The following is a 26,165-nucleotide window of genomic DNA, read 5'->3' as shown; positions in this document are numbered from 1 at the left end:
CCACCACCTCTACCACCATAACTACTACAATGCATGAGTTTAGGGCGAATACTAAAACGCACTACGTATATTTGCTACATATTCTAAAGTAGAAGGAACCGTTTCGGCCGTACCATGGAGTGACTTTCTGCTGTGCACGTCCGTTTTAAGAAAGAGGGGGTGGTATCTACTTGTAATAATTTCTCTGTATACTGCCTCCAAATATTCTTAGTTTCTCTTTCCACTAACCGCAATCACCACCTTGGGTTCGCAAGGACGAGGCTACTTTTTGCAGTGTGTGTCTTTTCAGCATTTTATTCTCTCTGCGCCAGAGCGTAAAACACACTTCTTGCAGCAGAGGACCTACTCCGAAGTCGTCAATGCATCTGTAAGATAGTTCATTATTTCCACAAAAATCGTGCTTACAAACGGTGTGAATGAGTTCCCCGTGACATTTCTTTAAGTTCTTATCGCTCACGGTCATCCGCGAAACGCATTATTAATGTTTTTTTTTTAAATTTAGTCCATAGTGCAGACTCGAGCTCCATGCAGGGTAGGCATGAGATACACAAATACAATCAACATAATAACCCTCTTAATAACACGTTAGAAAAGAAAAGATTGACAGGTTGCCATGCGCAGTCCAAACAGTTCCTTTAATAACGGCGCTTGGGAAAAGGAGTATTTGAACGGGTCAATTCTGGCAAATTGCGGTGTCAGGGTATGGTGGCGTTGGTGTCGAGTATGCCTTGTTACAAGGGACGTTGCATTCGATGAAGGATCGAGGGCAAGCTTCTTGTTTATTTGTTGGTAGTGAAATTGAAGTTGCAAGTTCGTCCACCGCGCAACAAGTGAGGGAATGTTATTGGAGCTAATTAGTTCTCATGATCATCGTCGTCAGCCTATTCATGTCCACTGCAGGATGAAGGCCTCTCCCTGCGAACTCCAATTACCCCTGTCCTGCGCCAACCGATTCCAAATAGCACCCGCAAATTTCCTAATTTCGTCACTCCATCTAGGCTTCTGCCATCCTCTACTGCGCTTCCCTTCTCTTGGTACCCATTCTGTTACCCTAATGATCCAACGGTTATCTAGTCTGCGTATTACATGATCTGCCCACACCATTTTTTTCTCTTAATGTCTATTATAATATCGTCTATGCCCGTTTGCTCTTAGTTCTGATGGTGAGTAAATTGTAGAGAATTTGTAATACCCAAATCAGACCGCCTGGCTTTGAATTTGTTCAACACTATAAATAATAAATTGAATGTTTGGGTCCCCGGAAATGCTGGTATACCGTAATTTTGGCGAAGTACTTCTGAATTAGCTTAGTAGTTTGACATTAGAAGGTGCTTTCTTGAGTTAGTATTTCTAATACATAGCTTACAAAAGGCGCAAGTCGCTGTTAATTTGGTGTAGATATGATATATTATTATTATTATTATTATTATTATTATTATTATTATTATTATTATTATTATTATTATTATTATTATTATTATTATTATTATTATTTGATATTATTATTCACAGTTAATATGTTTTACAAGTCCCTTAAATACCACAGCAATAAACATTCCAGTATTCTTGCATAACCTGCACTGCGTTAATGTACATGTACCCCTGCTCAGTATGTAGACTGTGTGAGATATCTCGGTTTATTTATTGATAGCAGCATGTCGTGGCAGCATCATTTGGCCTATCTGTGTGGCAAACTTAGCAGTGTCGCTTGGTTGCTTTTTAATATAAAAGGTTTCACGCCATTATCGTTAAAGAAAACCATAGTGCATGCTCTCGCATACAGCATATTACGATACGGAATCACCGTATTCGCTTTCTGCGCATTGCGATGGCAAACGAGAATTCACAGTTTATTAAAGAATATATTGAAAAGTGTTGCCTATGGCTGTGGCCAGGTGTCATATGACAATTTACTTTCAGCGTTAGATTTTCTTTCATTTAAGCCGTTATTTAAGCAAACTGTTGTTGTTCTTCATTTTTGGAACGACCAATTCAGAGAGAAATATGTAGCCCCTCGACTTTTGAGGGACAACAAGCGTTTCAAATATCTTCGTTCATCAACTAGGTATGGTGAGGCACGACGATGTGTCTATGTACCAGAAATCTTTAATGATCTTCCTGACGAATTTTTCTCGGTTCAGTCAAAAAAGGCTTTAAAGAAAATGTCATCTTCCATTTGAGCTTTTCTATGTATGGGTATGTGTTTATTTGAAGTAATTTGGTTGTCTTAACCTGTATATCTATATGAGCTTACAAAAATGTTCACTACGTTGCCATAACTTGTTTTTACTTTTTGTTTATTTTTTTGTTCTATATAAGCATGAAAAAAATGTTCACTATGTTGGACTATCATGTATTAAATTTTTTTGGATCTATCTAAGCATGAAAATATGTTCACGCTACATTGTATTAACATATATTTAATTTTCCTTTTGTTTTCACAATGTTTTGTCGGCACTAAGGTTACGCATGTATGTACATGCACTGACTTCATCGCTGTTGCCGGCGCTGACGGGCCTAGTAACACAAGCCATTTAGGCTTCACAGGCCCGCCTACTGTGTGTTTGTTCTTACGGTGCATAAGTAATAATAATAATAATAATAATAATAATAATAATAATAATAATAATAATAATAATAATAATAATAATAATAATAATAATAATAATAATAATAACAATAATAATAATAATAATAATAATAATAATAATAATAATAATAATAATAATAATAATAATTATTATTATTATTATTATTATTATTATTATTATTATTATTATTATTATTATTATTATTATTATTGCAGTCGGCAGCGATACATTGGCCTGTTAAACTGATCGCCTGTACTTCCACAGATCCCTTGGCCTGCTGAAGGTTTTTCCCGCTGGACTGGCAGAGGTGCGCTCATCGACGCCTACCAACACTGCTCGGCTGATTTCATCGCCTGGATCCTGCTCTTCTGGCAACGCTGACCCCGCGTTTCCGCATAAAACGCCCACTCAACCCAGACCGCTTCGCAGTCGGCAGCGATACATTGGCCTGTTAAACTGATCGCCTGTACTTCCACAGGTATATTTTCCTTTGAAATATTTTGCTTCTCATTGTATGTGAAGTGCTGCCGACTGCCAAGCGTTGCTTTTATAACCTGTCGCGATGTCCGAAGACAGCCTTTGTATTGCCTGTCAAAAAAGTCTGCCTAGTGATGGACGTATTATGGCATGTTGTGAATGCAAATATTCATATCGTCTCGGACAGACTTGCTCGGGTATTGCCCCTAATACCTTTAACACTATGGGGCAGGCGAAACGTGAGGGTTGGGTATGCAAGACCTGCAGAGCGAACAAAAAGCAACCTTCTTCATCCCAGTCGGATTCAGCGCAGGCGGCGGGCCATAACGACGCTATTTTAGCTCTTGTTGCGGAAATCAAGGACGTAAAAAAAGCTTAGAAGTACTACCGGCACTGCATTCTAAGGTTGACTCGCTGTTGCTTCTGAAAGCGGAATTCTTAAAGCTGTCGAAGACCGTCTCTGACCTTGAAGACGCCGTCACATTTCTGTCAAAGCAGTACGAGACTACACGTGAACAGCTTAAGTTGTCTGAAGAAGCCGCAAGGACCAGAGACAGAGAAATTCAGAAGTTAAATGAGACTGTCCGTGTTCAGGCTGAGATTTTGCAACGATTGCAGCACGATCAAAATGAATCTGAACAGCACAGCAGAAAGGCAAATTTGGAAATTCGTGGTTTGCCGGTTGCCGATAAGGAAGATTTGAAGAAAATACTGCATGATCTGGCTGACAAAATTGATTTACCCGAATTTTCTGTTGATGCTGACGTCGTTGCTGTCCACCGACTTTCTGGCAAAACAGACACTGTCCCCACAGTCTCGGTTCGTTTCTCAACGGTAAACATGAAAGAAAACTGGATCAAGGCTCGTGGAAAGCTTCGACAGCTCTTTGAATCCAAAGTGCTTCCGAAGCTCTACTTTAATGACAATCTAACCAAGGCAAATCGGCATCTGTTCTGGCTTGCCCGGGCCGCAGGCAAGCAACACAAGTACAAGTTCGTTTGGGTGAGAGCAGGCAAAATCTTCGCTAAGAAGGACGAAGTCTCTCCACTCATTCACATTACCAATGAAATGGATGTTGAAAAAATCCAATGAATATGTATCCGTCTGTTTTGCTTGATTTTCCTAGCTTTCGAGCTTTTAAGGACAGCTTCGGTCCGAATTCCGAATCAGACTTTACTTTGGTCAATGTAAATATTCGCAGTCTACGTAAATACTGGGTTGAGTTTAAGCATATTGCAGAATATGCAACAAATTTTGTAGATGTATTTGTGCTAACCGAAATAAATATTCCCGAATCAAGCACACAGTTCTTTGCCATAAAAGGTTACAGTGCAGAATTTATCACTCGTTCACACCGTCGAGGGGGTGGGATTGCAGTTTTTGTGAATGAAAAGTACACAGTATGATGCATTGATGTAGATCTTGCTCATGCGGAATGCCTGTGTTTAAATGTAAGCTTTTTTCAGACCACTCTTACTTTCTTAGCGATCTACCGGCCTCCTGCGAACAGCGTTAGTCGCTTTATATTAGAATTAGAGACTGTTTTGAAGCGTTTCAGTTACGAGGAGGTGTTTTGCCTCACCGGTGATTTCAATATTGACATATTATGCCCAGGCAAAGCTCAAGTGTCAGATTATTTATCTGCCCTTTCTGCTTTTGGCCTCGAAAGCATGGTCACCACCTTCACACGTGAAGAAATTGTGAATGGCCGAATAACGCATTCTTGCTTAGACCACATCGCCGCACGGGCGCCTAATCATGATCTGCATTCATGCGTGATTACGCAACGCTTAGCAGACCACTATTTCACTGTCTGTCGTTTTAGCTTGAGGCGCCTTTTTAATACACCTCAACGTTGGAAAGTAACTAGCTCAGATAGGCGAACGCGCGTTGCCTTTGTTGATCAACGCAAATTGGATGACATGATTGGCAGGTTCGACTGGTCTTCACTGATTGTTTCCGGAGTGCCAGTGTTCATTTATGAACAATTTTGTTCGAAAATTCGCAGCTTTCAAGAAGCCTGCACTCGAATTGTTCTAACTAAAGAAGAAATCATAACTGGCTTACCGTGGATATAATGAACGCAATCGCCTACCGAGACTTGCTGTGGAAACGGCCTAAACGAACTCCAAGCAATGCTGAGCTTCGCGCTAGCTACAGAATCGCAAGGAATAAAGTCGTCGCCCTTATACGATGCGCAAAACGACGCTACTTTCAACGTCAGTTTCAATTATCTGCTCGAAACCCGGCGAAGATGTGGTCACTGATAAACCGCCTACGCGGGAAAGACGCTACCAATTCAAAGCTAGCTGACGCTTTCCCATGTGATCTTGCACAGACAGCCACAATCTTCAATCAACATTTCGCGCGCGTTTCGGGAGCAACCTCAACGGTGCCAGCTGGCCGCTCTGGAAAAGAAAAAATCATATCTGCTTCCGCGTTCTTACCGACGATAACATTCGACACACTCACAAGAATAGTTGCTGGGTTTAGGCGACATAAGCCAGCTGGTATAGACGGTATATCAGTATCTTTGCTCCAACGAAACTTCAACGCACTATCGCGTATTCTTCTTGTCATACTTAATGGATTCCTAGAGACAGCTACAATGCCAGCGGAATTAAAAACGGCTATTGTTTCTCCATTATTTAAAGGAGGAAAGAAAGGTATTGTGGACAGGTACCGACCTATTTCGATCTTGCCTATCATGTGACAAATAATAGAAAAATTTCTCTTAGAAACTATGACGTCATTTCTAGATAAGTTTTCAGTTATATCGAGTCGTCAGTTCGGCTTTGTCGCGGGACGGGGCACCATTGCTCTGCTGGAGGAATTTTCAGACGAATTAAACACAGCTTTAGAACAAAACATGTTTGCATGCGCTTTGTTTCTCGATACTTCTAAAGCATTCGATACTGTGAACCACGAACTCCTGCTTGAAAAACTATTCCTGCTTGGTTTCAGGGGGCCCTTTTACCAGTTCCTAAAAAACTATTTGTCCGGCCGCTCGCAGGTGATATCTTTAGAGAACGAGTTATTCATCAATAACGAGCTACCTTTGAAAGCTGGAGTGCCTCAGGGCTCTAAATTGTCTCCTCTTCTTTTTAACATATTTATAAATGATTTTTCTTCAGCTGTATCGAAGTGTATGATATTTCAGTATGCAGATGACACTGTCCTTTTAACTAAACATATCTGTTATTCAAAAGCAATTGCGTTACTTCAAGAGAGTGTGTACGATGCAATGACCTGGTTTGCTAACAACTGTTTGTCAATAAACAAAGAAAAAACAAAAATGTTATGTTTTAGAAATCCACTTAAAGCAACGGTTACAAATTTACCCTTGTTTCTACACTGTCGTGCTTGTCAATCGTGTCAGTGTGCCCCTGTAGAATATGTAAACTCCATTAAATACCTTGGTGTTTTCTTTGACAGTGACCTCTCATGGAATGATCACATGACATATCTTTGCGGCAGGCTCAGAAGTGTTTCCTCGCTGCTTTTTAACATTAAATCCATTGTTCCGATGTCTGTAAAAATCACTATCATGCACGCCTTAGCATACAGTGTGTTTCGTTATGGCATTACAATGTTCGGGTTTTGCTCATCTCGATGGCTCTGTCAAATTGACAGAATTCTAAAAAAATATGTTGAAGTCCATTGCTTATAACTCTTCCTCGGCCGACGATGTGAACTTGTTTATACATCTGGGTCTTCCGTCATTTAAAACTTTGTTCACTCAAACGGTTGTGGTAAAACATTTTTGGAACCCTGATTTCAAACAGGAATATATTGCTCCCCGTGCACTGCGGAAAACATAGCGTTATTTAGTACCGCACTGCAACACAAGATTTGGTAAAGCTAGTAGGTATGCTTATGTCCCAAGAATATTCAATGACCTACCTGATCATATATTTACTGCGACTTGGAAACGAACATTGAAAAAAATGTTGAAGGCACTATAAGATATGTGTAATACTACATTTCTCTTTTCTTGTTTCTTGTATTTTTTTGTCATTGATTTCAGCTGAGTTCCTGTTTCATTGTTGTGTGATAAACTTCACAAGCTTTTAATTTCTGTACATGTTGCCATTTTGACTTTGTTTGCCGACATGCCGGGCCAAGTAACGCAAGCCACTTCCTTGGCTTTGACGGGCCTGCCTTCTGATGTACGATTATTGTAAGATGTCAACAATAAATATTATTATTATGCTTATTATTATTATTATTATTATTATTATTATTATTATTATTATTATTATTATTATTATTTGTAATGCACGCGTCAGCCAACACTCAGACATTTGGATTATTTCTGCTGGGCATGGTCAATAAATAGACTCAGTGCTCTTCCACTCTGCGAAGAAAGATTACCAGTGAAGCTGTGCATGTGCGCCCCTTAATGGCGAACTGCACATCCCCCGCGGGTCGGCCTGACATTGCACAATCTTCGGTATCGGCTCACATACGGAAAGTGCTTAACTCCTGCTTCACCTCCGCCGCGGGTCAGCCCGGGCATTGCACTACCTTCAGGATTGGCCCACGTATGAGGAGATTGTGTCCACCCACAAACACGATCGTGAGGGAACTAGCCCCTAACAGCGTCGCTGTAAAATTGGTTACGCCTTTGTGTTTCTAAGTAATTAATTATTAATTCATTCATTTTTTATTGAATTACGACGATGACGAACGTGAGAGCAGTGCCACGAGCGCGTTGGAGCCGATGCTAAAGTCAATCCTGATGATGATAGTTCTGTGTCAACACATGGACACGATCATAAGGGAGCTAGCCCTTAAGAGGGAGCTTTTGCTCGGGCCCAACACCAACGCGGCCTATTCAAATACATGTAACACGCAAAAACGTTTTTCAGATAACCTCTGGATTGATTTTAATGAAATTTGTTGCATTTGAGAGAGAAAGTTAAATTCTAGTGGCTGCTGGAAGCAGAATTTCGATTTAGGGCTTGAATTTTGTTAAAAAGATTTTCAAATAATCGTCAGGTTGAAAAAAATAGAAGCACGAAGTTTACAATGTCATCGCTCTGCATCAACAACAGAAATCGCGGTTCTGCAAACGGCATCCATTAGACCATCCAAAGTGGAGAAATTAGATGTGTCATTTTATATCTTACGTGAACTTGTTACATTGTTTATAATGGTTCTGCAAAAGCTGTATTTCCATATTACTAAATTTTTCGATATTCATGTGTCACATAAGTGTTGCCCGCTTTTGATGTACTATTATATGCAATTCATAGAATTGTATTATTGTTTTACTTTGATGAGTTACAGAGTTGTAAACTTGATAGTTTAGTTTTACGAAAATTTTCAATTTTTGCCAATTTTTAATAACAAATTTACAACCTAACTCAAAAATTCGACAACAGCAGTCACTAGATTTTAAGTTTTTCTTTTAAATGCAACAAACCGTGTTAAACTTGTTTCAGTGGTTGCCGAGAAAAACGAATTCTCCTTTTACATGTATTTAGATAGGAGCACCCGAGCTAAAGCTTCCTCTTAAGATGTTCGCTGTAAAATAATTGTTTGGTTTCTAGAGCGCAGCTCTTAATAGAATTATAGCTCAGCGAGCGAGCCAGCGGGCGTGCGGGACCAGCGGACCAGTGCAGACGCCACTGCGGATTGTTGTGTCGGCGATAGCGCGCCTGGTAAGCAGACTGCTGTTAGTGCGCATGTGCGCACAAGTACTTATAATGTCTTGCTATGTGCGTGAACCGTTGATTCTAGATGTAACCAGGAGCCCGTAAGCTTCGGACAATAAACACCGTTTTCCTGTTTGATCCCTTGCCTGGTCACCCACTGACATGAGACACAACACTGGCGACGAGGATGGGAGCGAAGGCCGCTGTCAGTTTGGTGAAGAAGGCAAGTCTTTTCAAAGTCAGCCTCTGTTCCAAGTTGGACTTTGAAGAATGCTGATTTTGCGGCTGTCTGTGCATGGATAACAAAGAAGCGACAATGCAGTCGACTGGACAGCTTGGCCAGATGGAGTCATTTGATGTTACCGCAAGTGACTGGACGGCATACAAGGAGAGGTTGACATCTTTTCTGATTGTCAACAAGGTTCCTGACAGCGACAAGGTGCACGCATTCCTCAGCATCATCGGCCCGCGAACGTATGGGCTGCTGAAGTCGTTGACGGCGCCTGACCTGCCGTCGACTAAAAGTTTCGAACAGCTGAAGAGCATCTTGGACGCCCACCTGGCCCCAGTGCCGTCCGTAATCGGCGAACGAGCCAAGTTTTACCGCAGAGCACAGCATGAAGGTGAGCCCCTGCCGGAATATGTTGCCGAACTTCGCAAGTTGTCTCAGACCTGCCAGTTTGGAGCCAGTTTAGACGAAGCGCTGCGGGATCGTTTCGTGTGCGGACTGCTCCGTGAGGACGTGCAGCGAGTACTTTTTACCGAGGGCGACACGTTGACGTTCTCGAGAGCAGTGGACCGCGCTCTGGCCATGGAAGCAGCCCGGAAGAATGTCGCCGAGACTCGAGTCGTGGAATCATTGGCCACACAGCTGCACAAAGTTGAAGACGATAGTAGAGAGGCACATGCTGATCTGTACGAGGTGCAAACGATAGCTGGTAAGCCGCTACTAGTTTGTTACCGCTGTGGTTCCCCGAGCCACACTCATGCAGTATGCCCTCACATTAACGATACCTGTTTTAAGTGTTCGAAGAAAGGACACATTCAAAGAGCCTGTCGGAGCAGCAACAGGCAATGTCATGACGGGTATAAGAAAAAACGGAGCCTGAAAACGCTAAAAGTTGTGACACAGGAGCCGACTATCAGCATTTCCAAACAAGGGGCTGCCAGCCGCGCTCCCATTTTTGTTAAACTAAACATAAATGATGCACCGGTAGAAATGGAACTCGACACGGGAGCTGCAGTGTCAATCATGCCTTTCAAGCAGTTCAAGAAGCGGCTTCCTTCTACCAGCTACCGATCAACTGACGTCACCCTACGCACCTATACCGGAGCACTCGTCCGACCTTGTGGCGTCGCGGTTGTCAACGTGCAGCATAGTGGACGGACGGCGCAGCTGCCGCTCTACCTCGTCGACCAAGCAGGACCACCACTGCTAGGACGAGAATGGCTACACACACTACGTCTAGACTGGGACAGCATTTGGGGTCTGAACTACATCTCAAGGTCAGTGTTTGACTCGTCTTCTCGAACGAAGGAAAGGCTCGATTCCTTGCTAGCCAAGTACGAAACTCTGTTCAAGGATGAGCTAGGTGCTATCACAGACGAACGGGCCGAGCTGTTTTTCAAACCAGACCACCGGCCGAAGTTCCTGAAAGCAAGGAATGTGCCGTTCGCATTGCAGTCAGCTGTAGAAGCCGAGATAGCAAAATTGGTTGAACTAGGAATTCTCACGCCAGTGAATACAGCGGAGTATGCCACGCCCGCAGTGCCCGTGATAAAGAAAGATGGCAGCATACGCCTATGTGGGGATTATAAGACGACGATAAACCCCTCACTTGACATCACACACTACCCGCTGCCTAAGATAGATGATCTACTGGCAGCGCTGGCCGGGGGGCTACATTTTACGAAGATCGATCTGAACAGGGCATACCAGCAGGTATTCATGGCGGAAGAGTCAAAGAAGTACTTGACATTAAACACGCAGAAAGGTCTGTTTACAGTTAACAGGCTACCTTTCGGAATTGCGTCAGCGCCAGGTATTTTTCAGAAAATAATGGACACGATGCTGAAGGGCCTGAGCGGAGTGTGTTGTTATCTCGATGACATTCTAGTCACGGGAAAAACCGCTGAAGAACATTTGATAAACCTAGAAGCTCTCCTGAAACGTCTGTCAGAGCGAGGTGTCAGGGTGAAGAAAGAAAAATGTGCGTTTTTTCAAAACGAGCTCTGCTACCTGGGGCACAAAATAAGTGCGGAAGGAATCGCTGCGTCACCGGACAAAATTGAGGCAGTTATTAAGGCTGCTGCACCGACAACAAAGCAGCAACTGCAGTCCTTCCTAGGTGTCGTCAACTATTACGGGAAGTTCGTACCTAATTTGTCAACTGTCGCTAACCCCTTGTACCGGCTTTTGCAGAAGGACACTTCGTGGTGCTGGGACGACCGCTGCCGCGCAGCGTTCGAGCAAATCAAAACAATGTTATCATCACCACAGGTGCTGGCCCATTACGACCCGGATAGACCATTGAAGCTGGCCTGTGACGCATCGCAGTACGGAGTAGGTGCCGTACTTTCCCACGTTTTCGAGGACGGTAGGTCTCGACCGGTTGCTTTCGCATCGCGCACGTTGTCCGAGTCGGAGAAGAAATACAGCCAGCTTGAAAAAGAGGCATTGGCCATAATTTTTGGCATAAAGAAGTTTCACTACTACATTTATGGTCGATCATTCACTCTAATCACGGACCATAAGCCGTTACAGCAAATTTTGGGACCAACAACTGGGATCCCGCCTATTGCAGCTGCGCGATTACAGCGTTGGGCAGTGACGTTATCGGCGTACAGCTACAACCTTCTCTTTAAGAAGTCAGCCGATAACGCCGAAGCTGATTTTTGCTCCCGGTTGCCGCTTCCCTATGTCAAGGACGAGACGCAAGAAAGCGAAGAAACTTTTTATACATTGCGACTGGCCTCCCTGCCAGTGTCGAGTAAAGAAATCGCGCGTGCCACGCAACGCGACAACGAGCTGGTACAAGTAAAAGAATTCATAAGTACAGGTTGGCCAAGATCCGTCAGTGAAGACAGGCTGAAACATTACGTCACCAGGCGCAATGAATTAACTTTGCATCAAGGATGCATATTGCTCGGAACACGAGTAGTCATCCCCGCAAAACTACAGAGTGCAGTTTTGGAAGAGCTACACGAGGGTCACCCAGGTATAGTTCGCAGCAAGGCGCTCGCGCGAAGTTATGTCTGGTGGCCGTGTATCGAAGCGGATCTTGAGCGTATGGTTCAATCATGTGCAAAGTGCCAAGAACAACGCAGCGCCCCTGGCAAAGCACCACTGCATCCGTGGTCCTGGCCCACAGCGCCGTGGCAACGCATACACATTGATTTTGCAGGACCCTTTCAACAATCCATGTTTCTCATAGTGGTCGATGCCCACTCCAAGTGGCCGGAAGTTTTTGTGATGCCGTCGACTACTACAGAGGCCACAATTCAGTGTTTAAGAGATGTTTTTGCACGTTTCGGTTTCCCCGAGACAATTGTGTCGGATAACGGGCCACAATTCACGTCACAGGACTTCAAACAGTTCGTCCGAGAGATGGGCTGCCGACACGTGCAAACAGCACCCTACAATCCTAGCGCAAATGGGCTCGCGGAACGTTTCGTGCAAACTCTGAAGAATGCGCTGCGAAAGGATGACACGCACCAACCACTGAAGGTAAAGTTAAACAAGTTTCTGCTCGCCTATCGGAACACTCCTCACGCTACAACGCACGAGGCGCCGGCCAACTTGTTGTTGGGTCGACGTTTGCGTACGCGCCTTGACGTGCTCAAACCTGTGGTGGGGGAGAGGGTGGCTTACGAACAGTTCAAACAGACGGTGAACCGACCATGTCGAGTGCGCGAAGTCACTCTTGGTGATCATGTTCTCGCACGCAATTACAGGGGACAGCCAAAATGGATGCCAGCAGTAGTAATGGCCCAGACTGGACCAGTGTCTTTCAAGGTTCGTGTATCAACCCCTTCTGGATGCTTGGAGTGGCGGCGTCACAAGAACCAGTTGCTTCAAAGCACGACAGTGCCTGCGGAAAACGTCGTTCAAGACGATGAGTTCTCCGTGGGGCCACACAGCGACCTCGGATGGGGACCAGCTGCGGAAAACTCCGTTGAAGGCGATGGGTTCGCCGTGGGGCCACACAGCGACCCCGGATCGGGACAAGCCTTTTCAGTACCACCAGCTAGTGTTTCTCTCTCACCACCGACGTCGCAGGCTGACACTGCACGGGGTGACGAGGATCGACGCTACCCAATTAGAAATCGTCGACCACCTGATAGGTTCCAAGCAGGAACGTGAACTTTGATAGTTTCATAATAAAAGCGGAGGAAGTGTTGTGTCGGCGATAGCGCGCCTGGTAAGCAGACTGCTGTTAGTGCGCATGTGCGCACAAGTACTTATAATGTCTTGCTATGTGCGTGAACCGTTGATTCTAGATGTAACCAGGAGCCCGTAAGCTTCGGGCAATAAACACCGTTTTCCTGTTTGATCCCTTGCCTGGTCACCCACTGACATGAGACACAACACGGATGTTGTACCGCGCATCCGCACTGGCGTCTACGCTGGCCCGCTGTGCCCGCTGGCCCACTGAGCTATAACTCCTAATGGCCCGTTCGTGCATAAGCAAAACATATGCCCTGGGCGCTGGTTGGTCAGAGGTGCGCGCCTATTGGCTCTCGCCGCAGGCCACTTCCGCTACCATGGCGGCACCCAAGGCCGGGGCCTCCGACGTCGCCTCCGAGATTTAGGTTTGTTTACGTTCTGACGCTGCGCTGCCGCCGCAATGAACGCGATGCAGCAATAGGCACTGACGCCCATTTCGTGATACGAGTACGCATCACTTGCATTGTGGTGTACCCGACGCACGTGAAGCAACTTGAAATTCCTTACGAAACGACACTGCAACGTTGCGCAAGGGTTGTGTGCAGGCCTTTACAACGCTACGCCTCGCAGCGGAAAGCCGCGTCGCTCCGATTTCAATGGCGCTGAAGAAGCATTCATGCAGAAAGTGGACTCGCCCAAGAGCGAGAAGGAAGAAGATGACGGCGAAGGAAACAATTGAAAGGAATTGCTTGAGGCTCTTCGAACGATCTTCGGACCTGTCTGCGGCTTCTGTTACTTGGCAAGGATTTGGGTGGAAGTAGGCTTTTCTAGGCTCATTGGTTGATCTTCCAATTCTTGCATCTGCTTCATCCGAGGCTTTGTCCCAAAACTCCCCCGGCAGAAGTTTTTTCTCTGGGAAAGCATCTATTCCGACAGACGAATGACCCCTGCATTTGTTTACCCGCAGTGGCGGGAGCCCTGTGGCTCTGTTTCCTTCCAATAGAGGCTCGATACCGTTGACCAGCCCCAGGCTATCCAGAAATCTCTCGGTTCTGCTACCTCTGAATACCAGACCATTACAGAAGTGAGACAGTTCGGCCGCGTAGATATCGTGTGCTGATCACCAGATGAGACCTGTGTCGCGGTTTTGCTTAAGTGTTCATTCGCGTCACTGCCGGTGAGTTCCTTGATCCGTGCTCACCTTGCATGCACTAGGGAAATAGTCAGAGGTGTCGATGCTGACCTATCTGCATCAGAAACATTAGAGAGATTGTCTGGGACATGTGTAATTGCTGTTTATCGCTGCAATCGAGTGGTAGACAATAAGAGGATCCCAACAGAATCGGTGATTGCAACATTCGCAGGAACTTCCTGTCCATCAAAACTAAAGGTGTGGCACCTTGTATTCAGAGCTGAACCTCTGGCATTGCGTCCCCTACAATGCCGTAATTGCTGGCGATACGGCCATAGTAGTGCAGGATGCAAGTCTAGTCAGCGTTGTTGCAGATGTGGTTGTTGTTGTTTACACGTCTTTATTCACATTTTTTGCCCTTAAAGGCTGCCGTGAATTGGTTTGGGGAGTGGCGGGAGTGAGGAGGTAAGGGAAATAATTGGAGACTTAATTATCTACATCATTGGGTCTGATGCTTTCGCTGGTACGCTCGAGATGAAGAAGCCTGATCCCAGTGGCTGGAGCCTCAAGATCATCCAGGAATTCGTGCAGTGACCGCCAGAGCTCATTGGCGGTCGCCGCACTGCAGTGTCTCGGTAGCGCCCAGGTCTGAAGGTAGGTTGGTCGCCATTCCGTTAGGAGCGAAGCAAGGGCCCTTTGCCTGAGGCCAGAATACAGTGGGCAGTGGAGAATAGCACGATCAACGTGATTGTGGTGCCCAAGAAGCGCGATGCTGCCTCTGTGGGGGAAGTCACCCAGCCAATTCTAACTACTCTGTTAGGGCTCAGGAATGGCACGTGGTAGAAATAATTGAAAGACGACGTTGCCCTAGGAAGGAGGCGGTAAACACCTTGAAAGAAAGGGCGCTTGGTTATGTGGGTGTTACTGGGAGGCAAACTCTATACCTCGGACGTTGCTAACAGCAACTATAGAGGGTGCCGTGGAAAGGACAGTTGCAAAAGCTATGGAACGGCTAGCAATGAGCCTTGGGCAATGTATATCACATGCCGTCTCTAGTCACTTATCTCATTTGATGCAAGCCACCTGTCTTAGTCCTACCATGACCCAAACAGTTGATCTGAAGTCAGAAGCTAGTGATAGGATTTCAGGTACCATCCTTCTAATGACAGTGTTGAACCTTCGACTTCGTCTTCCATAGGGCCTGCTAATGATAATCTGATTAGCACAGATTTGTAAATGACAGACCTGTAACAAAACGCTCGAGCGTATAAAAGACCAATGTCATTAATCAATGATTCTTCCTACGGCCCCTCACTCAAAAGCTAAGAAAAGACAGCCCATTGCTATACCAAAACAAAGCGTTCTACAGAAGGCAGTTTCGGCGGCGGCACTTTCCAAACCACAGGGTCGCTGAACGTGCTTAAGTAGAACTGTCGCTCTTTATATTCTCCTTAAGTAGATATAACCTGTTTAACTACTGAACTTAACCTGATTTCATTCTTTTGCAAGAAACGTGGTTACATTCTGCAAAACATTTTCAGATAAAATTTTACGGATAATTTCGTCTAGACCATCCCACTAGCGTTGGCGGATTAACTACATTTATTTCGTCTAACTTTTGCCGTAAGACCAAAATTTCATTTTCACTTTCTACTCCTGAGTGTGAAATCGGAGCGATACATCTGAATCTCCCTTGATGTAGCCCCTTTACCATGGTGAATGCACATTTTTCATTTTGCGTACAAGACACACGCACACTGGATAACGTTCTTAGTTTTTGTGGACGGGACATCCTACTGTCAGGTGACTTCAACTTTCACCATAAATCATGGGATTAGAAACAGATTTGTGCGGCACCAGATTATGGAATTGGGCTATGGACAATGGGTATAAGTTGACGTGTGTAAACTCGGAATCCATTACGTTTATGCGGGGTATATGTTACTCTGCAATAGATCTTACATTCTGTGGCCCGAGTGTCTCCGTATCTTCTTGGTCGACTGTTGAGTATGCGACAGTGATCACCTTCCAGTAATTTTTCAAGTAGCACACCCAGTAACGTTTATAAGTGATCAGGTGCGAACTTTCGTTATATACAATATTTTTTTTAGAAAATTCTTACAATATGCTCTTTCATCGCTGTCTGGCGCGTGCACTGAGGGAAAAACTACGATTATCTGTTCCGCTTTGGAAGGTTCTCGCAAAAAGTGTGCATTTGAGATTCGTCTAAACAACAGAAATTCATACAGCCCTTGGTGGAATGAAGAATGCGCTCGGGGTTATAGAAAGAGAAAAGCCACTTGGAAAAATTTATTACATAACCAGGGTCCCAAAAATGGGAGTGATTGCAATTTTTTTTCGAGCCGTCTTTAAACATATAGTTTCAGAAGCCAAATACGAATAGCACTGCAATCATATTGACTTCCTATCTAACAATAAAAATATATGCGATCTGTTCAGTTTTCTCCTCAGTGGGAAAATTCTTCCGCGTCCAATTATTATACACTCCATAGTCTTAAGTAGTAATGAAATGAAACAGTCACTAGAAGAAATCGCGAAGCGATTAGAAATTAGATTTTCTTTACTTTTTCCACATTGTTCGAGCTTACGAAGGACATCAGATAATTTTATAGAAGTTACCATGTTGGAATTGACTGAAACAGTGGAGCGACTGCTAGATTCAGTTCCCGGCGCAGATGGGGTAACCTCTGCAATGATCAAAATTTTATTTAGGGAAGCTAATGATGAACTTTTAGCTATTATAAATCATTCAGTTAAATTTTCAGATTCCGTCTGCATAGAAAACTGCGAAAATAATTACAGTTCTTAAGAATAATGGGGAATGATATTGAAGAGATAACGTTAGGCCAATCGCGGTAACCTCAAAGTCGCTGAAATTAATTGAAAGAATGCTATATGCCCGTATGCTTAAATTTGTTGAGTCCGAAGACTTGCTTAATTACTGCGAAATTGGATTCCGACTATCATGTTCAATTTGGAATGCACACGTGGACTTAGAAAGTAGAATAAAATTAGCACAGTGCCAAAGGCAGATGGCTGCTATTGTGACACTAGACATCTCCAAAGCCTACGACAGTGTAAAATACGTAATTTTGTTGGATATATTACGAAATCTAGCGTTTCCAAATTACCTGGTGAACTGGATATGTGAATATTAAATGGGAGGAAATTCTACTGCTCTCTGAAAGGCTTTTCTTCGAGCATATATAATGAATCACGAAGTGTTCCTCAAGGACCTCTCACTTCTCCATTATTACTTAACATTCTGATGTGTTCCATTCCTCGGCATCCAGGTGTACAAACATGTATATACGCGGAGGATATAGCTTCCTATGCATCAGACAGTGATATTCACTCCCTGTATTATCGACTACAGGATTATCTCTACGCCATAGAAAGTTGGTTAAACAAGGTTCATCTTTCACTTAACGTGAGAAAATGCTCTTTATTGGCTTTCCCCCTTAACAATCCCGTTAATATATCGCTATCCTACCGTCTCGAGACTATACCTCAAGTGGAGTCTGTGAAGTACTTAGGTGTAGTCTATGATGGCTCCCTCAGTAGGCTTGCCCATATTGACCATATTGTTAAAAAGGGAGTGAGATAAGTTGGCAAGCTACGTAAGCTATGCAATAGTCGGTCGGGGATGCGGAAAGACCCACTACTAATGATTTATAAAATGAACTTATGGCCCATTTTAGAATTTAGATGTGTGCCCTTTTCTGGTACGCCAACTTATAAATTACGCCCCCTTGTTCTCATTAGCGGTAAGCCCTGGGATTGTGCTGCGGATTACCGACATGTGGACTAATAATGTATTACATCAAGAAGTCAGGTTGCCCTCAATATTGTGCAGATTGCGGTTGTTGACGGTGCAAATATTCTTAAATATGTACGAATCCCATACTAGAATATTTGAATACATATTCATTTTCCAGCCTGCGTACACTGGCCCCGGTTTCATACACCACAGGTGGTCTTTGTACAAACAATGATTAACCCCTTAAATGTGCGTATTTGGCAGGTGCCACCTATTTGGGATGTGTGAGAGAGTCTACAAATCATCTGTGATGACATCTACTTTAACAATGCAAAATTTTTATGGCAAAATATAATAAATGGACTATTGCAAGATCATTTATTGAGTTTAGGTATAAATGCGGTCACTACAACAGATGCCTCACGGTCTAGAAAAATCTGGAATTGGCATTCTCGCTCGTGCTCTAGACTGGTCGTTCTCAATCAGGATTCCGGACTACTCATCCGTATTTCTGGCTGAATTTCTAGCTGTAGTGTTAGCCTTACATAAGCTAAAATCATCAATATCGATAGTAGTCATAATAACAGATTCTTTATCTTTATGTACGTCGCTCACAACAAATAGTGGTGCTAGCCTTTTACGTACACTCCATTTTATAGTGGCTGACCTCATAAATTTAATTAGATTACTTTGGGTGCATGGTCATAGGGCATTATACAAAGACGAGATGGCTTCCGGCATCATTATTTCCGGCATCAATTTACCCAACTACTATTAGATTCGGGAGATATGAAATTGCTATAGACTTTTTGAATCCAGCGATAGCAAATTTTTCAGATATTCGACACATTGTCTTTCCTTGGCAGAAAAATTCCTTTCAAACCAGAAAAACTTAAGTAATTTTAACCCGGTTATGCTGTCGAATACCATTATTAAACTTTTATTGTCACAGGACTGGTCAGGCAGCCTCCCCTCTGTACCCATTCTGTGCAGTAGATGAAACAATCGATCACTTCTTTTTCTTCCACCGTTTTTCCGCATTAAGGAAAAACATTATAGATCCAACGTTCCCGCAAATTGGTTTAAATTTCTCCATTTTAAATATCCTTTCTCTAGGAGCCTCCTCTCATGGCAACTACCACAGGGATGTCTGCTCATCCGTGGAAGAATTCATAGTCGTTTCATGACGGTTTCTTAAGTTCTTCAAACATTATTTATGTCCGTTTCCACATGACACATTTGCCACTTAATTCTAATACCAACATGTTCTTAATACCATCCAAATCTTGGCCAATCGCCCGCAGTGGGTACGCGCCATAGAAGAAGGATATCCAATCCAATCCAATTCATGGAGCCATGTGTTGAGGCCACAGCAATAAGGACGACACGGTAAGTTTTTGTTGCAGTTCAGAGCGCACATTTCCGAGAACGCTAATACGATCAGGTAAGACCTAACGCCGCATATGTTACGCGGAGCGCCCACTCGTTCAAAATAATTCGACGCCACAGCGAATAATTGAGTGCATGCTGCACAAAAGTAGAAGCGCGCATATATTTGCAGATGCGCGTCCATAAGGCTTCAAAGCATGGTTCAAACCATAGGCACTTTCCTGCTGCTGCGCGTGCGGCTTAGCTCTGACACCCGATTTTCGTTGGTTATGATTTTCTTATACCGGCCATGCATGAAGAAAAAGCGCGGGGCCAACACGTAATTGTCTCCTCTCTTACTGGAATAAAGTTTAGATTAATGGGGAAGCAGTACTGAAACACCGAGCTTGGTACGATTCTTCAGTTGTGAAAAAAGAAAACGGTACTTTCTGATGGCTTCAGCGCACGACATTTGCTCATGCGGCAAAGCACTCAATGTATTGCAGTAAAGCGAGTGAGAATTTGCTGCGTACGCAGTGTAAGCAACGCGTCATTATAAAAACTGTAAACCTCACTCGGCCACGCTTCTAGCCTTTATTATTATCCCAGGTACTCACCTGAGGCCTCCGGGCTGAAGCATACAGCGGGTTGCAGTGAAGCAAAGAAAGAATTTCTCATGAAAACTGGAAACCCCACTGGGCTACGGTTATAGTCTTTATTATTATCTCAAGTACGCACTTGAGACCTTCGACTGCCGGTATTTTTCTTTTCGCTTGCTATACAATGTCACTGTAGTACATATAACTAATGCGGAGAAGCTTTTTAAAGCACATTCACCATCATGTAATGCGTTTCTTTTGTATGTCTTTTTATACGTCTTTTTATACTCTAAATCGTAAAGTAGGCTCGATGGCACAATAACAACTAGCTAGTCTACTGTTGCTCATGAGGACAACACTCTGCAACGTTATACGCTTGGATGAAATCACTTTTATTTACCGAACTTCTGCACAAATATACAATCAACTCAAGCTTACTTCAGCATGTCTTGAGAAGTTAGAGCAAATTAAGAAGTACTTCCCTGTCAGTACAGTTTCTTCTAGGGTACTTGAGTGATCTCTGAGTTATAAGACCAAGTGTAGAAACGATGTGCTACGATAAAGTGGATAACTTCTCCACTTCCTTTGTGTTTTTTAGGTGGTTTCTCTGAGGTATCTCGTTAGCGTACCAAATGTGGGACAAATATGTCCGCTTGCGCTCGTAACCTCATCGCATTATAGAATCCTCTACACAATTCAGACTATATGCCTTGTGTGAATAAGCATTGGTTTCTAAAAATTTCGTCTAAACAATGCCAATAAAACCGAAACATGTTCGTATATTTACAAGATGAGGGATGATTTATGAAGACTACGCTCTTGTTCCTGCTTCCATTTCATGGACGCCTTTTTGCGTCATTTGTGATCTCGTAGGTATTGTTCTTTTTTTTTTAGGGGGGGAGGGGGGTTATACGCATTTTTTAATGGTGAATGTGCTTTAAAAAGCTTATGCACTATACTTGTCCGTACTGCGGTGAAATCGTATAGCAAGCGAAAATAAAAATAATACCGGCAGACGGAGGCCTCAGGTGCCCAGCTGAGATGATAATAAAGACTACAACCGTGGCCCAGTGGGGTGTCCAGTCTTTGTAACGTGTTGCTTACACTTAACACGCGTGCAAATTCTCTTTTCTCTTCACTGCAATACACTGTATGCTTCAGCGTGGAGGACTCAGGTGTACACCTGAGATAATAATAAAGGCTACAAGCGTGGCCAATTCAAGTTTACAGTTTTTATATTAAGGCGTAGCTTACACTTAGTATGCGCGCCAATTCACCCTCGCTTCACAGCAATACACTGTAGGCTTCGCCGCATTACACAAATGCGTTGAAACCATGAGAAATTACAATTTTCTTGTTTTAATTATTCAATGGCAGCATGTTCGGTGTTTAGTAGAATTTCCCGCTCCGTCTATGCTTTATTCCAATATGAGACGAGAAAATTACGTTAGCCACATGCTTTTCCTTCACGCACAGCGGGTATGGCGACGTTAAGTTTTACCCGATCATACTAGCGTTCTCGGAAATTTGAACTGTGAACTGAAACAAAAACTTACCATGTCGTCGTTATTGGTGTGGCCTCAACACATCGTGTACATGATGATGATCAACCCTCAATTAATGGCACAAATCCACTACGGGGACAGGCCACGAATGTGGTGGTAATATGGTTTAAAAATAAAATAAATAATCAATAAAGAAATAACTAGGTAACAAAAAAATTAAAATGAATGAATTATCTAAATTGAGAAATAAACTGTCGATAATTGAGATAAAGTAGTGTTTAATACGGTAGCCAGCCTTGCCTTGATAGGGGTAGTATCAAGAACTTATCACTGAAATACATAAATTAAAGGATATACTGTAACATGAGCAACTTAAATTTTGAAACATAGTGTTATTAATAATTAACTGTGAATTTGTGTTTAGTTTTTGAATTTTCGAAAATGAAAAAGTAAATCAAATGTGGAAACTACGAATTAATAATAAGGCAGTCTTTATGTGTCACGTAGGAAATAAAATATGGCTAGGCAGAAGTTCCTGTGGCTGCATGCTAATACCTTTGCTCCAAGGGAGAGTATAACAGTACTGCTTGAAGCGGAATAACAGTAAGCGGTATAACAGTAATTTTGAAGCGGAATTTGTAGGCATCGTTATCAATGAGAGGAAAACCGCCGACACGACGATGAAAAATGATCAATGGATTCGGACTCATTGCAGAGGTTGCATAAAGAGGATACCGCCATACCACATCTGTGCCAGTCAAAATTAGGTGTTGCAATACGGCAACGGGCAGCCTTGTAAATGATACTTCGAATTGCCGGTTAGGACACCATTGTCGGTACCAAGAATAATTTAGATTCATGAAATCTGTACATTTTGCTAATCACTGGCCTTTTTATTTTGTCTTCGGTCAAAGAAAACTGCCTGTGAAAACCGCCTGGTTCTGAAATTTTGGTATACAATGGGCTCGCACATGCAGTGTAAAACGAAATGTGTGTACCATTCTTCGATATGGGCAATTTTCAACATTCTCGCGGACGAGATGGCCACGTCTATCACATCGCAAGCTGTTAACCCTACCGCTGATGTGCCTGTCACAGACCTGAGGCCTTTCTTACGAAATAAACTGCGAAATAACTGGCAGTGCACGTGGGACGCGCAAACAAATAACAAACTGCACGTCATAAAGCTCCAGTTAGGTTTTTGGCCCTCCCCAACGATATGTCGGCGAACAGATGTCCTATTCTGTCGCCTCAGAATAGGACACACATTTGGGACCCATCATTTTCTACTTACTGGAATTGAACCTCCAACCTGGGGTAGATGCGGTGAGAGGCTGACCGTCCTCCATGTCCTCTTGGAGTGTCGGAAAGCCGAACCTGAAAGAATGAAACATCTTCCGCTTGCATACCGTAATTACATCCCTCTACACCCGGCTATGTTTCTTGGTAAGGAACCGCTTTTTAACACCAAGGCAGTCCTCGACTTCTTAAAGGACGTAGTTCTGCACGTTATAAGCCCATTAAATTCGTAGAGCATCCTCGCTCCAGAGGATGCCGCTGCGATAATTGTTTTGAATAGCACATGCCTCCAGGCCCTTGTCCTTCAAGGGCTCTAAGGCGGCAGTAGTGCTCTAGCATTTCTTACAATCTGATATGTCTTACCTATCGCATCATTCTTTTTATATGCATCTATATGTTCATAGTACAAGTCTTACGTCATCGCCATAATTTTATTACACATATTTTACGCACTTTAGAGCGTATATTTTAAGGCCCCTTTACAGCCACGTCACACCAATTTCATAGTAATCATAGTTACACTGCACACCCACTACCACAGACATGGCGCTCTTTGGCCACACTTGGCCCTTGCGCCATAAAACCTCATGCATCAACACCATCAAATTTTCAACCGACCAGATGCGTGCGGGCAGGCGGGTGGTGTGGCGTGGGGCTCGAGCGTAAATCCACCCTTACCACGCACTGCTATATATATTGCAAGGCCACCAATTAGCTTTGCAACGAGGTAATCAGGTCAGTGCCCTTCGCGATATAAATTAGCCCTAGGCTGAAACGTGTCAGCACAGTAGCGTCACGATATTTGTTGAAAAGGAGAAAAACAGCAGAAACTCAGGGTAACACGGCGCTGGAACATTGCCGCACAAATATCCAAAAGGCTGCAGAATACAGCTACTTCTGAATGAAAGCGAGTGTTTGCTTGCTGTGTGAGAAATGAGATCGAAAAGCGATAATGATGCACTCTTAGAATTCAGTGCTTTCGCTTCATAACACGGCGACAAAATTCTGAGCTCCGACAAGGTGTTGCGGTGCCCTTATGACATTCCGGCTGCCAAGAGCCAGGACATCAAAGGGCCTGCTTTTGCCGTGCTTCGGGTGTCTGAAAAGCGGTAACATCATAGCCTCGACGCTTTGGACATCTATTTAACTATACAAAAATGCTACTACAATAGACTTCCGCCTTATTTTGCGCTGGGCGCCATTAAGCAAATTTTTGTCTTTGAAAGTGGCAAGTGCTAAAGGATGTTTTTGGGCAAAATAGAATAACCACAAAGTTTACCCTATATGATTTTATTATTCTATTTTTATTACATTTGGAGAAAAAAGTCGGAACAGTGATTGTCTCGAAAGATAAACATATACAGCCCCTAAATGCACACCAAAATTGAGCCGGCGGTCTTGTCAGGTTCTTTTGCAACCTCAGCCATAACGTACATTCCTCCCTCTGCAGTTCCAAGAAAAGGGTGCGCGCACAAAGGCTCGTCACACCTGTCACCGAGAGGCGATGAGTGTCTAGGTGTCAGTCAACCCTTCCAAGGTAGTGGGGGGGAGGGGCATAGTTCGGCGTAAAGAGGGGCTTTAGTACCGCGGTGGTCAAAGCGAAGCGGGTGGATGGAAAGAAGGTCACATGCCTCTCTTGGGCATAGGCACAAGTTTGACAGTGGTACGAGTCGAGGGAAAGAGAGAGACCATCGCAATCGTCATCAGTTCCTTTGCGACGCCGGCATGGTACAGTTGGAGCGATCTAAGTGTTTGATGATCGCGTATTGTAGCAGCAATCTATCTATTTATGCTGCTGTTTGTGCTTATGCTGTGTTGTGGCTAATACATCGCTGCAAACCAACCAGCAACATGCTTACGAAGCACACGGCGCTTTCTTCGTTTTTTGATGTGCCAGCTGCAATGCAGTGTCATGTCAAGTTATAGTAATTTTGGCATTGTCCGTGTTTTAAACTGCACAAGTAGCGAACAGCTGTTCCTCAAGACAGCACTGCGCCGAAGTTTTGTCTGTCTACAAATTATAATAAAACGTATGTTCTTTTCCATAATTTCTCATAAAAATATTATTTTGATATTATTTTGATTCCCGTTTCTTATGTCCCATTTTGGCAGGATATCATAGTGTGAACTGTAATGACGTGAAATGTTTTAGAATGATTTTCTTACATACTTGAACCATGCCGTGTAATTCGCTTCGCTTGAAGTCGCTATAAACACTTAGCGTACAAACACTACGTTTTCACAGCGGTCGCGATGACTTAATGTGTGGTAAATATTGTCTCATCATGAACTCATTCTTTGGTCTTTCCTACTGTGGCAGTACAGGATGAGAGGTATTGAAATATTGAGTGTACAGTTTCACTATTTACAATGACATAGATTGCACTGGTTTGACAAGTGCAAATGTGAAAGAAAATCATTCGCACTTGTCTAACCATTGCAACCTATGTCATTGTGAACCGGTATTTTTTGGCACAGATATTTTGTTTTCGAGCAAAAATAAACGAATCCGTGAAATTACGGAACCATTCCATATAATAGACGTGCTTATAAATGCAGCAGTCAGCCATTGGTTGCTATCACTGACAAAGAATTTGTATTCTTGAATACTGCTTGAAGCTTTGTAATCTGTTCATATATATATGGATGACTCGTTTTGGACATGCTCAGTGCTGCTAGCTGATGCTTTTACGCTCTGTGTTTTTCCAAAAAGAGATTGGATTAGCGTGACCGCGTGTTGACTATCTCTGCGTCCTTGTCTATTGTTCGCGCTACAAATTTCACCATGAATAAACCGTGTAATTGACTTTTTGAGTGAGTAAATTTTTTATGCAGACAATTGCTTGAGGAAACATTTCGGGAAGCTGAAATTATTCAGGCCACAAATTTGGGGTGGGGGGCTATGACAATAGTATTAGGCTGTTCCCTTTTTTGCTGAAACGACCTTGCACACTTTCCTAATTTTAATAACACGTAGTAAAGAAAACGCAGCAAAGGATATGCATTGCAAAATGTGCCCCATCCTTGCCATTCCCTCTGCAAGTAAACAGGGATGACGGCTACAATTTTAGCATTTATGTGAACTTGCTTGTGAACCTTGTTCAAAAGCTGTTCTATATGTGATGTGCTAGCCTGAAAATCATGTTAACACTGACCATCTTGTTCCTGTGCAGGCCTCATTCTCAAATACATCAGCTCTGAATGTAAAAAATACATTATCATCGATGCTTGCTAGAGATTAAGTGACAGCTGCCATGCCGTTATCAACTAAGTCATTATTTATTTAGTATTTTTATTAATTTCTCTATTACATTTCTCATAATTTCCTGTAAATATTTTTGTGTGAATAAACTTTTTTTATTACAA

The sequence above is a fragment of the Dermacentor andersoni genome, chromosome 5 (assembly GCF_023375885.2).
Source record: "Dermacentor andersoni chromosome 5, qqDerAnde1_hic_scaffold, whole genome shotgun sequence".
NCBI lineage: Eukaryota > Metazoa > Arthropoda > Arachnida > Ixodida > Ixodidae > Dermacentor > Dermacentor andersoni.
Note: the sequence above shows the minus strand (reverse complement) of the source record.